Source organism: Tupaia chinensis, unplaced genomic scaffold, assembly GCF_000334495.1.
Source record: "Tupaia chinensis unplaced genomic scaffold, TupChi_1.0 Scaffold000473_1, whole genome shotgun sequence".
In the NCBI taxonomy this organism is placed as follows: domain Eukaryota; kingdom Metazoa; phylum Chordata; class Mammalia; order Scandentia; family Tupaiidae; genus Tupaia; species Tupaia belangeri.
The window spans coordinates 3,721,244-3,732,118 of NW_006159982.1; the positions used below are offsets into that span (position 1 = coordinate 3,721,244).

At 38.8% G+C, this 10,875-nt stretch overlaps 1 protein-coding gene across 2 annotated transcripts in view; it reads right to left on the reverse strand.

The window, feature by feature from the left end:
* ESRRG (estrogen related receptor gamma) overlaps positions 1–10,875 on the reverse strand; it is a 736,743-nt gene that overhangs the window by 665,237 nt on the left and 60,631 nt on the right. The gene's annotated exons all lie outside the window — the stretch shown is intronic.

Here is a 10,875-nt window from a genome sequence, read left to right on the forward strand (position 1 = left end):
GGTTTTCGCTATAGGGCGCGTGCACTCGCCAGACAGACAGAGAGAGACATAGAGACAGAAAGCGAGAAATCACCCCCCAGGGGAGATGGTCACTCCGCAATCCCTTCTCCTCCATTCTCCTCTCAGGATCTTGGGCAAGCATGCACAAGCGCCCACCGTGAGTTCTAAGCCACTGGGTCTGGGACACGAAACACAGTCGACTACGTGGGAGTCTAGTGACATAGCCATTACACTAACTGCTGGTTCCCCCTAATAGACTCTTAATATTGCCATTCAGCCCTCAACTTCAACCAGCCCAGATCATGGGCACACACAAGCCTACAGAGGAACTGAAAACCGAGATCTTTCCCATGTGGGTAGGCCTCCTATTTTCACAATTTACCTTTATGCTACCATCCAGGCTCCTCTGTCAAGTTCATTTTAATGTGTACATACTAATGCATATGAACCATTCATATCCTGCATAATTCCCTATATTGTACCATCTTTTTAAGTGAATTGGTGTATTTACTTGGGGAAGGGTAAGACAGGTACCCTAATACGGTCTGCACCTTACCCTCTACCTCTAGTCTCAGTCATCCAAGAACAAAGGCACACACATGCAGGCCCAGCACATATACGGAGTCCTGGGGACAGGAAACCAAGACCTTCCACGAGGTTCCGGTATGACAGAGCATGGCACTAGTGCTGAGCCACTGTGGCTGGCCTGCACTGTAATCTTAGCTTTACATGTATATATTATACTTCCCTAAAGGTAGTATAAATCCCTTAAAGAGAAGAAATACATCTTAACATTACTTTGTGCTCACTAACAGACTAGCATGATGTTAACTATTCTATCGGGTGGTCAACAAAGTCATGACATATTTTTCCATGCAAACATGTATTGTGAATTTCCCAGCAACTCAATACACGCTTAGTAAGTTTTCCTAAACCAAAGAGAAACAAAGCAGGTCCGTTTTACTACCTATAAGTAACCGTACACGAAGCTAGAACCCTTAAATACACAATGGTTTGTAGCTTGTTGGTTTATTTGTGACCTCCCAGTGTTCATGCTATCTATGTCCTCAATTACTTCCAAATAATTATATAAATGCTAAGGTTTTTAACACTGGCTCATAATTAAAGCCCCTGAAGACTGATTTCTTCATTTGTTTAGCATGTATTCTGTACCTGGAGGCCCTAATGAATAGTGATGAGAGTGATTAAATATTTACTTTTAAATTCAAACTTGATTCTAAGACATCTCTTGATGGCTAGTTCCACTCCAGTTTCAAGTTTAACAGATCACAAAGTGTTAAGTTCAGTTGATCATTATCTTTTGAATCAGAACGCAGCACACAGTGATCTCCAGTTACAAAGCACATTTTTAAATATATATATAACCAAAACCAATAGGCAACCCAAATTTCTTGAATAATGGTTGATATGCTGCTTCACTTTATGCTCTGACATGCAGTGCATTTCTGATAGAAGAACTGGTTAGACATTTATCAGTGAATCATACATAAAAATATCTTTAAGAGATGTGTCAGCCACAGTGACACAGGGGTAACACAACACTCCGCAAAGCTGAAACCATTTGGGAATGTCCCCGCTTCTCATCCTGAGGTCTCTCTGTGTACACCTGTACAGGGGCACATGCCTGTGATCCTGGCTGGTTGGGGCTGGCCTTTGATTGTAGCATGAATACCCTTTAGGAGTGCCATTCTCTCACTCTCGCTCTTTCCTTGTGTGTGTCTCTCTCTCACAGAAGGAAGGAAGGAAGGGAAAAGGAAGGAAGGGATATATATCTATGTCTATATAGATATACCTTCATATCCAGCAGGTGGCGTGGTGGTTAAAGATGCTGGACTCCCATATGGCTGACCATGGTTTGAGGCTCGGATCTAGCAACTTACTTCCTCACTTTCTCTTTCTCGCTCTGTCTTTCTCTAGTCAAATTAAAACAAATAATACAAATAAAGTTAAAAAGAGGGATCTATCCCTAAAAGACACCTGTATAGTATGTAGAACTTGCAGCTCAACTAATATATTACATTCATGAGTTCTAATGCTATACCCTAGAAGTCTTGTCTTTAATGAAATTTATATAATTATTCCTAAGTATTTGCTGCCAAACAATGATTCCTTCAGCCTTAATAAAATTTGAGGAAATTTAGATTCCTACCAATGTTATGGCAAGAGTGCAAATGACAAGCAATGTTTGAGACAAAGAAAACAATTACTGAATATATCGTTTTGTTTCCAGGGTCATTCCCTTGTTTATTTAGACAAGCTGCAGCCATCTGTAAGCAAAAGTAAATATGCTCCTTGAGCATTGGCATTGCATACGTTAGAATTATGCTTGCTAACAGCAGCCACATTCAACTGCCCAGCTGCATACTATTTCCTGCTTCGTCCCTAAATAGAGTAATATATAAAGTACCTACCACAGTGCTAGTTCCACGCAGGCCAGAAATGTGCCAACCCAACTGCTCTGGAGCTGCACAAACTCCCCCCAGGATGGCCAGTCCTGAGCAGTTCAGTGAACAGGTTGACCCCCATGACTTTCTCACCACCTAAAACTAAGTAACTTTATAGTTCTTAAATTCTTTTAAACCCAAGAGTCTGACTCAGCTCTCATAACCATCTTGAGTAGCAGATGCTTTTAGTCGTCACACTTTACAGATGAGAAAGGTCCCAAGAGTTAAATAAATTCTCAAAATATATTTAGGCATTAAGTGGCCCAGCAGAAATTCTGAATTGATAGCTCTGCCACTTACTCTAAAACTTCCACATAATGCACTATACTTTCTCTTCAGTGGGAATGAACACACATTAGTTTTCATCTTTTTTCTTTGGCCTCACATCCCACAGACCAGCTAAATGCAGAACAGGCTGTATTTCACACTCACTCTCATACGCACGTGTGTGCCTGGACCCCACCCTGTTCTTTCTCCAAATAATTTCTATTTTTTTTTCTTTTCACACATCTTGGCCAATTACTTTTGAGAATGTTTTCTATCTCCATTTTTACTCACCCCTGCATTTTAATAAATGTGATTGTCAAAAAACAAATCTTACCACAGGTGGTAAACTTAGAAGTAATGCTGTTTCTCTGTTTTCTTTTTTTATATTTATTGTTTATATACATTCAATCACATTGTTTAGCTTATGAAGTGAACATTTCAATATGTGAACATTTCTCTCCAGTCCAGTTGATCAAAATATCTTCAAGAGATAACACCACACCTCCCCATCCCGTCAATGCTCTGCCTCTGCATTCCTCCTCCCGATGTCCTTCCCTAGGCCCCACACACACATCTGGCATTCACAGCTATCTCTTGTGTTTGTATATCTTTTAGTCGATCAGTTTCAGTCATAGAGTGCTGACATTAGGTATATATTAAGTGCGGACATACAATTTCTCTCCTTCATAGCCTAGCTTGCTTCACTCAGCAGTAAATCTTCCATATTCTTCTACTTTCTGTCAAAAGCCAGGGTTTTGTTGCTTTTTATGGCTGAATAGTATTCCATAGAGTATATGTGCCACAGTTTTTCAATCCATTCATCCATATGGGGGCACTTGGGTTGATTCCATGTCTTAGCAATCGTGAATAGTGCTGCAATAAACATCCATGTGCAAGCACTTTTCCAATGAAGAATTCTTCTGTCCTTTGGGTAGATACCGAGGAGTGAGATTGCTGGGTCACATGGTAGTTCTATTTGTAGAATTTTGAGGAATCTCCAAATTGTTCTCCACAGTGGCAGGACCAATTTACATTCCCACCAGCAGTGTAAAAGAGTTCCCCTTTCACCACACCCCCACCAACACTTATCATTATTATTATTTTTTTAATCTTAGACATTCTGACTGGGGTTAGGTAGTACCTCATTGTTGTTTTGACCTACATTTCCCTTAGGATTAGGAATGTCGAGCATTTTTTCATATGCCTTTTGGCTATTTGTATGTTATCTTTAGAGAGTGTTTTTTTCAACTCCTTCTCCCATCGTTTAATAGGGTTGATCATCTTTTTTCCAAACAACTTCTTTAGTTCCTTGTGTATTCTGAGGGTTGTCGATTTACATTGATTACTGTGTCTTTTGCCATGCAGAAACTCCTTAGTCTGATGTAGTCCTACTCATCTATTTTGGGGATTATTGACTGTGCTTTGGGGGTCTTATTTAAGAAGTCTTTCTCTACACCAGTGTCTCCCAGAGTTTCCCCAGTGTTTTCCAGGAGCAGTTTTATAGTTTGAGGTCTTAGATTTGGATCCTTGATCCACCTTGACTTGATTTTTGTCAAAGGTGAGAGGTAGGGGTTTAGATTTATCTTTCTGCAGGTGGAAATCCAGTTTTTCCAGCACCATTTGCTGAAGAGGTTTTCCTTTTCCCACTAGATTGACTGGTACCCTTGTCAAAAATCAGTTGACTATAATGTTTCTCTATTCCAAAGGAAAAAAATAAAACATACACTTTGCCACCACTCTCTAAAAATCCTAAAAATTACTTAAAATCCCTTTCAGATACTCTGCAATAGTTTTCAGCAGTCTTTTAAATATTTTTTTTAAGTTTGTCTTATTCATGAGAGAGGGCATATGTGCACGCATGGGGTGGGGTCTGATCACGCTGTGATTCCCTTCTCCCAGTCCTTCAGCTGTGAGAATTTGGGCATACATGCTCCAGGCTTGTTGTCAGGTTGAACTGGAATCCAGATCCAGGGGCAGCCACATGACCTCCAGCACCACAGTTCATTATACTTCCACCTGTGTCCCCAAGCCTGGGCAACTTTAAAACTTCTAGGTATGTGTTGATTCTCTTAAGTATCAACCTTCCAGAATATAAATAAATGATAAACTATCAGTTTTACTGCCTTTACATCTGCTTATCTCTTCTACCATAATATAATAGTTCTTTATATTTTGTTCATCACTAATAGGACATTTCATTCCAATAAATAACAATAGACTTTTATGGTCTAACCTGATTGAAAGCAATCAGTATTTAAGATGGTTTTCTATGGAAAAAAATGTGCTTTGAATATCTAATAATTGATCTACAATGGAAAAGTTGTAACACAAGCCTTACTGTCTAAGTTTTATGAGGCTCTCATTTAGAACCACTAAACCTAAGTTCATTTATTACTCTGTATACTTGTATTTTTTAGTCCTGGTAGAAGGCTAATTCTTAAGTAAAAAATTAGGTTATCAGATAGAAATAAATAGGAGTACGATTGGTTAGTTCATTATTAGTCAATCGCTTAACTCAGAATCACAAGGACAAAGTTGGAGACCATCAAGTGGAACCCCTTCATTTTAGAAATGAAGAAACAAAAGTTCACGATTGTGCTCTGATGAAGTGGGTAACTAGATCATATTACAAACCCTGCTAAGCACCATTTTGACTGACCTTTAACTGAAGATCAATGTGCAGTTATACACACATTAGCTACAAAGAGGAAATTTCTAGCTTTGAAGGTGATTGGGCCAAAGGATCATCGGGTATTATGTCCCAATTCTGCAACCTTAGGAAAATAAATGTTCATACTAAATAGAAAATGCATTTCTAATAACTGAATTAAACTGTTCATCTAAATAGCCAACTTTGGATTTCTCTCCACACATAATAACTTGGAGAAATATATAGCCTGTGTTTACTATAGCACTATAGCTACAGTCTCTAAGAAAAGCTATAACTCGCTAACAATTTTCTTGATTTATGTTTGAAAACATACAGGGCATGAAATGATTTTTGCAACCTTACATTTTCCTCAAGAACACTGGTGAGCAGAAGATATATTCCAAAAATCTTGTGGGATTGCTTGTGACAGCTCCTTTTTGAATAGAAGTGTATGATAAGCAATTATTTTCTACCAGAAAAAAAATGCCATTAAGTTTTTTTTTTTCCCTCATTATGAGAGGAAGAAGAAAAAAGGAAGGAAGGGAGAAAAGGAAGAAGACAGGAAGGAAAAGAGGTTTTTGATAAAAGAGTCTATTTTTATATGATATTTACATTGTAAAAATTAATTGCCTTATTAAGTAAGACAGTGAAACAAATAGTCTAAAGAACAGCTTAGGATGATGTATGGTTATAAACTATAACCCACCCACCACACAAACGTTAGTTATTCTTGTTAGTATTTAACATATATGGAAATTTGCTCCAGGATCTGTAATTGTGCTAATAAAAATAGGTATTTGTGACTATAAATTATATTGATCATAAAATCAGCCTTATTAATCTAATATATCTTACAATGAGACAAAATTTAAATGGGTCACTCTGGTAACATAGACACATGAAAATACTGTTTACCCTACCACAGAAGTATCTATGAGAATAGAAACACAAAATTTCACTGTGCCTCCCATAATGTTGGCATCCTGTACTGGAATTTTTAAAACAGTAAAAAGTTATGGCCAGATGTGCATATTTTCTAGTCAGAAAAAAAAAATCATTTGTTTGAATAAATGAAGTAAAGTATACAAATTCATTAATTAGCACCCTCTTTAGAATCCTGTTCTGGATCCTGGTTATTGATTTGAACAGAGTCGCCATCTGAAACAGCTGTAAGTGTCCAGAAGTAAATGAAACATCTTTGACTCTCCAGTGTCCAGCATTTTATTACACAGATACCAAACACATTCAACTCTTTTCTGTGGTAACTATGATTATCTTGTTTAAATGAATAAAACATCTTTCATCATAGAAATGTAAATACAAGGGCCAACCAGTGAGATGTGGTGGTTAAGGCAGCTGCATCCCACGTGGCCGACTATGCAGTTCGATCCCCGACCTGGCAGCTTGAAAAATATTCCAGCTATGTGTGCTTGCCTGTCTAAAATCTGAACCAGGAGATGTGGAGAAGGGATTATGGCATGGCCATCCCCCATGGGGGATGCTTTCTCTCTGTCTCTTTCTGGTAAACACACATGTACCCTAGAAAATTATTCTTAAAAAGAAATGTAAACAGAAGCCTGATTTAAAATGATAAGTAACTGTTCTTCACAACTATAGATATTACCATGAATAATAAGACTATTGTATCAAATATCCATATATGGTGTATAGGTCTGAGAGAGAATGGGAGGGAGGATTTATACCAATGCAGTGAGGAGGTAAGTCCAGAAGGTAGGGGCCTTTCACAATTGGAAATAACCAGGGTTGAGAAAATGAATGGTATCCAATCTCCAAGAAAAAGAAAATTCTCCTAACTATGTAATAAAGACACACAATTGTGATATTACCCCAGGAATATGTACCAGTTTTTATTTTACAAATCACAAAAATAATCCTTGAATCTAAGAGGACAGAACAATCAGGCTATATCAACAGTCTGTTTCAAAGATTGTAGTACTTTCTTTTTAAAGGCTTTTGCTATAGGGTGTGTTCAGTCACTGGAGAGACAGAGAGACAGAGAGATAGAAAGCAAGAAATCCTCCTCCCACAGGGGAGAATGGCCATGCCATAATCCCTTCTCCTCCATTCTCCTCCTAGGATTTTGGGTACACACGTACATGTACCCGGCCTGAGTTTCAAGTTGCTGGGTCCTGGACTCAAACTGCGGTCAACCACATGAGAGTCCAGCACCTTAACCACTATGCCACCTGCTGGCCCCGTGGGTTGTAGTACTTTTTACAATCATGTCTTTAAAAACACTACGCAGGCTCTTGTTGTCTTTATTGGCTATCACCGTCCCCGATCCCAGGATAAAGTTCTATTATAAATGAAGTTCAAATAATCTGAAGAAGATTGTCACAGAGCAAAAGCCTTAAATTTTCCTATAGAACCCCATGCACATCCGCTAGCGTAAAAGGGTAACATCAAGCAGAACTCATTCATAATTCCTTGCTCTGATTTCTAAGGCCTGCTTACTCTAAAGGGATGGCAATGCGAACTTCAAAACTGAAATGCAAAGCTGTATTGGTTCACAGCTTTACAAAACTGACTCCGAAATGACAAGGGAAAAACTTCTTTGTTTGCACAAGAGGCTCTGGTACATTATTTTGACTCTATAAACATATTTTAAATGAATTTTAAAAATCATAATATTATGAAAGTCAGTAGTCATTACTTCCAAAATGACAAACTCTATTGTTCATGGAGACATTTTCAGTTGGTTTTCTCTTACCAGTCGTTCAATTGAAAGATGCACCAACTGCTCCCTAGAGAAAACGGGAGATCTGCATTTAAATGGAGATATAGTATTTCCAAACACACAGTACCTAGAAGGCAGATACTGTCAAGGTTTCTTAGTGAGAATAGCTCAAATTGTATTAGATACATTTCAAGGCTGTAGCTAGCTAGCCTCATTTCATAGGACATTTCCATAATTCTTTATTTTTCTGCATTCTTCATAATATCTGTCCCAAGAAGTTAATATTAAATCTTGTTCCACAGCAAAGTCCTCACACTAACAACAAGCAATTACTACTGTACATATCATTCCTGATGTGTACAGAAAAAGACCACAGAAGATAGCTTGGCCAGAAACGTTAAATAATTGAAAAGTATAATGACTTAATAGAGTAGTAAGCTTAGTTTACAATGCAGCCAATTTAAAGCCATAAAAAATACTGTGTAAAAATTTTATCTTGTGGTTGACCATTACATATCCTATCTATTATTCAAAAGTATCTCAACAACGTTTTTTCTTCATTAATGTGGCTTTTGGCATTTCCCTCAAAATTGTTCTAGTCCCATAGTTTTCCAGCAATGGTGAAACAAATACAAAACGTCTGTATCATCTCAAACGTTCCTTTCACTAGCATAATGAGCTCCTTAATGTCTCATTGAAACCAATTTCACAGGTCAATCCGTAAGGCATATTTTAACTTCCTTGGATATGATTTGTTTTGTAGTTAACAGAGTCAAGCACACGAAACATCTTTAAAACAAAAACAAAGACTGAAGCTACTTGTATTGACACGACTGTAAACAAAAGGAGGACCTCATAAATAACTCCCTTTCCTGTGACACACTAATCCAGGGATTTGTCTGTATTAGAAAATGTCATGGGACATCAGAAAAGTTTTGCCTTGAGTGTTCAGCTAAGGTGCATAGCATGTCTGCAAAGGAGAAAAAAAGAGACACCGAGGATCAATTTCAAACATAAGCCCATTACCTCTGGCAGGCTCTTGCTAAAATTCTAGCTGCAGCTGAAATGTCCCTGTAAACAAGGTTACTGAGAACAACCCCAGATATTCTTCTCAGCAACATTTTTCCTACAAGCCCTTCAGCTGTCTGCCCAGTTAGACCTTATCTTCCGGCACTGGCATTTGCATGCTGATTCAAATTCAGAACTCCAAATGAAAGATGAACTTAATATTGAAATACTATTGCAATAAGAAGTCGTGCTCGGTTGGAGATGGGAACATGGTACTCTCTTGGTAACCTTTTAATTTCTGGAAATACTGTACAGAATAAATTGAGCAGCACACACATGGAAACTTAATCAATTGATTTGCTCTATTTTGTTAAAGCACCACCCATCAGAAACTCTCTGGGCTCCCCAGGCAATTCCCATTACAGAAAGACCAGCGGGTTTCAGTACATACCATGCCCCAAGACCTAGATGTTATTTTGATTTACTAAAGAAAAAGAACAATCTTTGATCTGCATTTATCATCCCAATCTAAATGCTATATACCATTCTCGATATACACACTTTTAATTCTGTGTAATGCAAGTTTAAAGAGTTAGAGTTACTTTAGTCAAAATAACAAAGTTGTGCATAACAGACAAATGTATGCTTAAAAGATCATCAAGGCCTATTTCATCATAGACTTAATTCTTGTCATATTTGGAGGAAAAGAAATCCCATCCACAGCGCTGCATCACCATCAGCGTTTTCAATGTGTCTTCTGTCAGCCATCCCTCAGCTCAGATTTGAAATCTGTTCAAATTTCCCTCTCTTTCCCACCATGATAGAACTATTTCTCAGGTTGGTTAACTCATTTTGATAACATCAAATCTACTGGACAGAAGGAAAAAAAAGAAGAAACCGAAATCCCTCCCCACTCCTATTCTCCTGCCTTCCTCTCCAAGACATTTCTGATTCTTTTTCTTGCCTGCTGCTTCTAAACTTGGGCATTTTCCAAATACACTCCCCTACTTGGTCTTTGGGCAGCGTGAGAAACAAATGAGAGTTTCTCTTCAAAACTAGCCTAAGTCACTCAGCTGCCCTGAACCGCACTTCACAACACCAGCAGGTCTCTTGCTCTTGACTTAAAAGTATTAAGCAGGAGTGTTTGCAAAGTAGCAGGAGGTCATAGATGGACCTAACAGCTTCTCTTATCCCTCACGTGGAGATTTCTTTTTTCTTTTTTCTTTTTGAGAGAGGAGAACGAGACTGTTATTTTCAACCTTGCCCTCTGGTTTATGTTAACAAAACCATTTGATTTCTGTGTATGTCTGTGTCTTATTGCACGGCCCGGCCACTGGTTCTGGTACTATAACACAAACACAGCAAACGTGCTTCCCTAGCATACGCACACCCATGTGGCAATTCACAACATAACCCAAGCAAGCACAATAAATAAACACACACCACACACCGTGGTCCCCCAGCACTGAGGCATGCGGGGGTTTCTCCAGGCCCTTCCGGACTCTTCCAGAATTGCTCATTAAGATTCGGAAAGGGGGAGGGGCTGCAGCCAGGAAAAGGTTGCCGGAAGGGAAGAGAAGGGGAGGAGGGGAGCTTTGCCCTCTGTGTCTTTCTGTCTCAGAGGATCTCCCATCACCAAACATTTTGGGGGGCGGTGGGGGTGTCAATCTTGCAGCAGCTCTGACCGACTTGAGGGATAGAAAGGGGTGGGTGGTTTGAAACACTTAAAGGAGGGTCGGGTGACCTCTGAGCAACTTCAGCGACTCCCTCGGGAAGGTGAAAGGGTG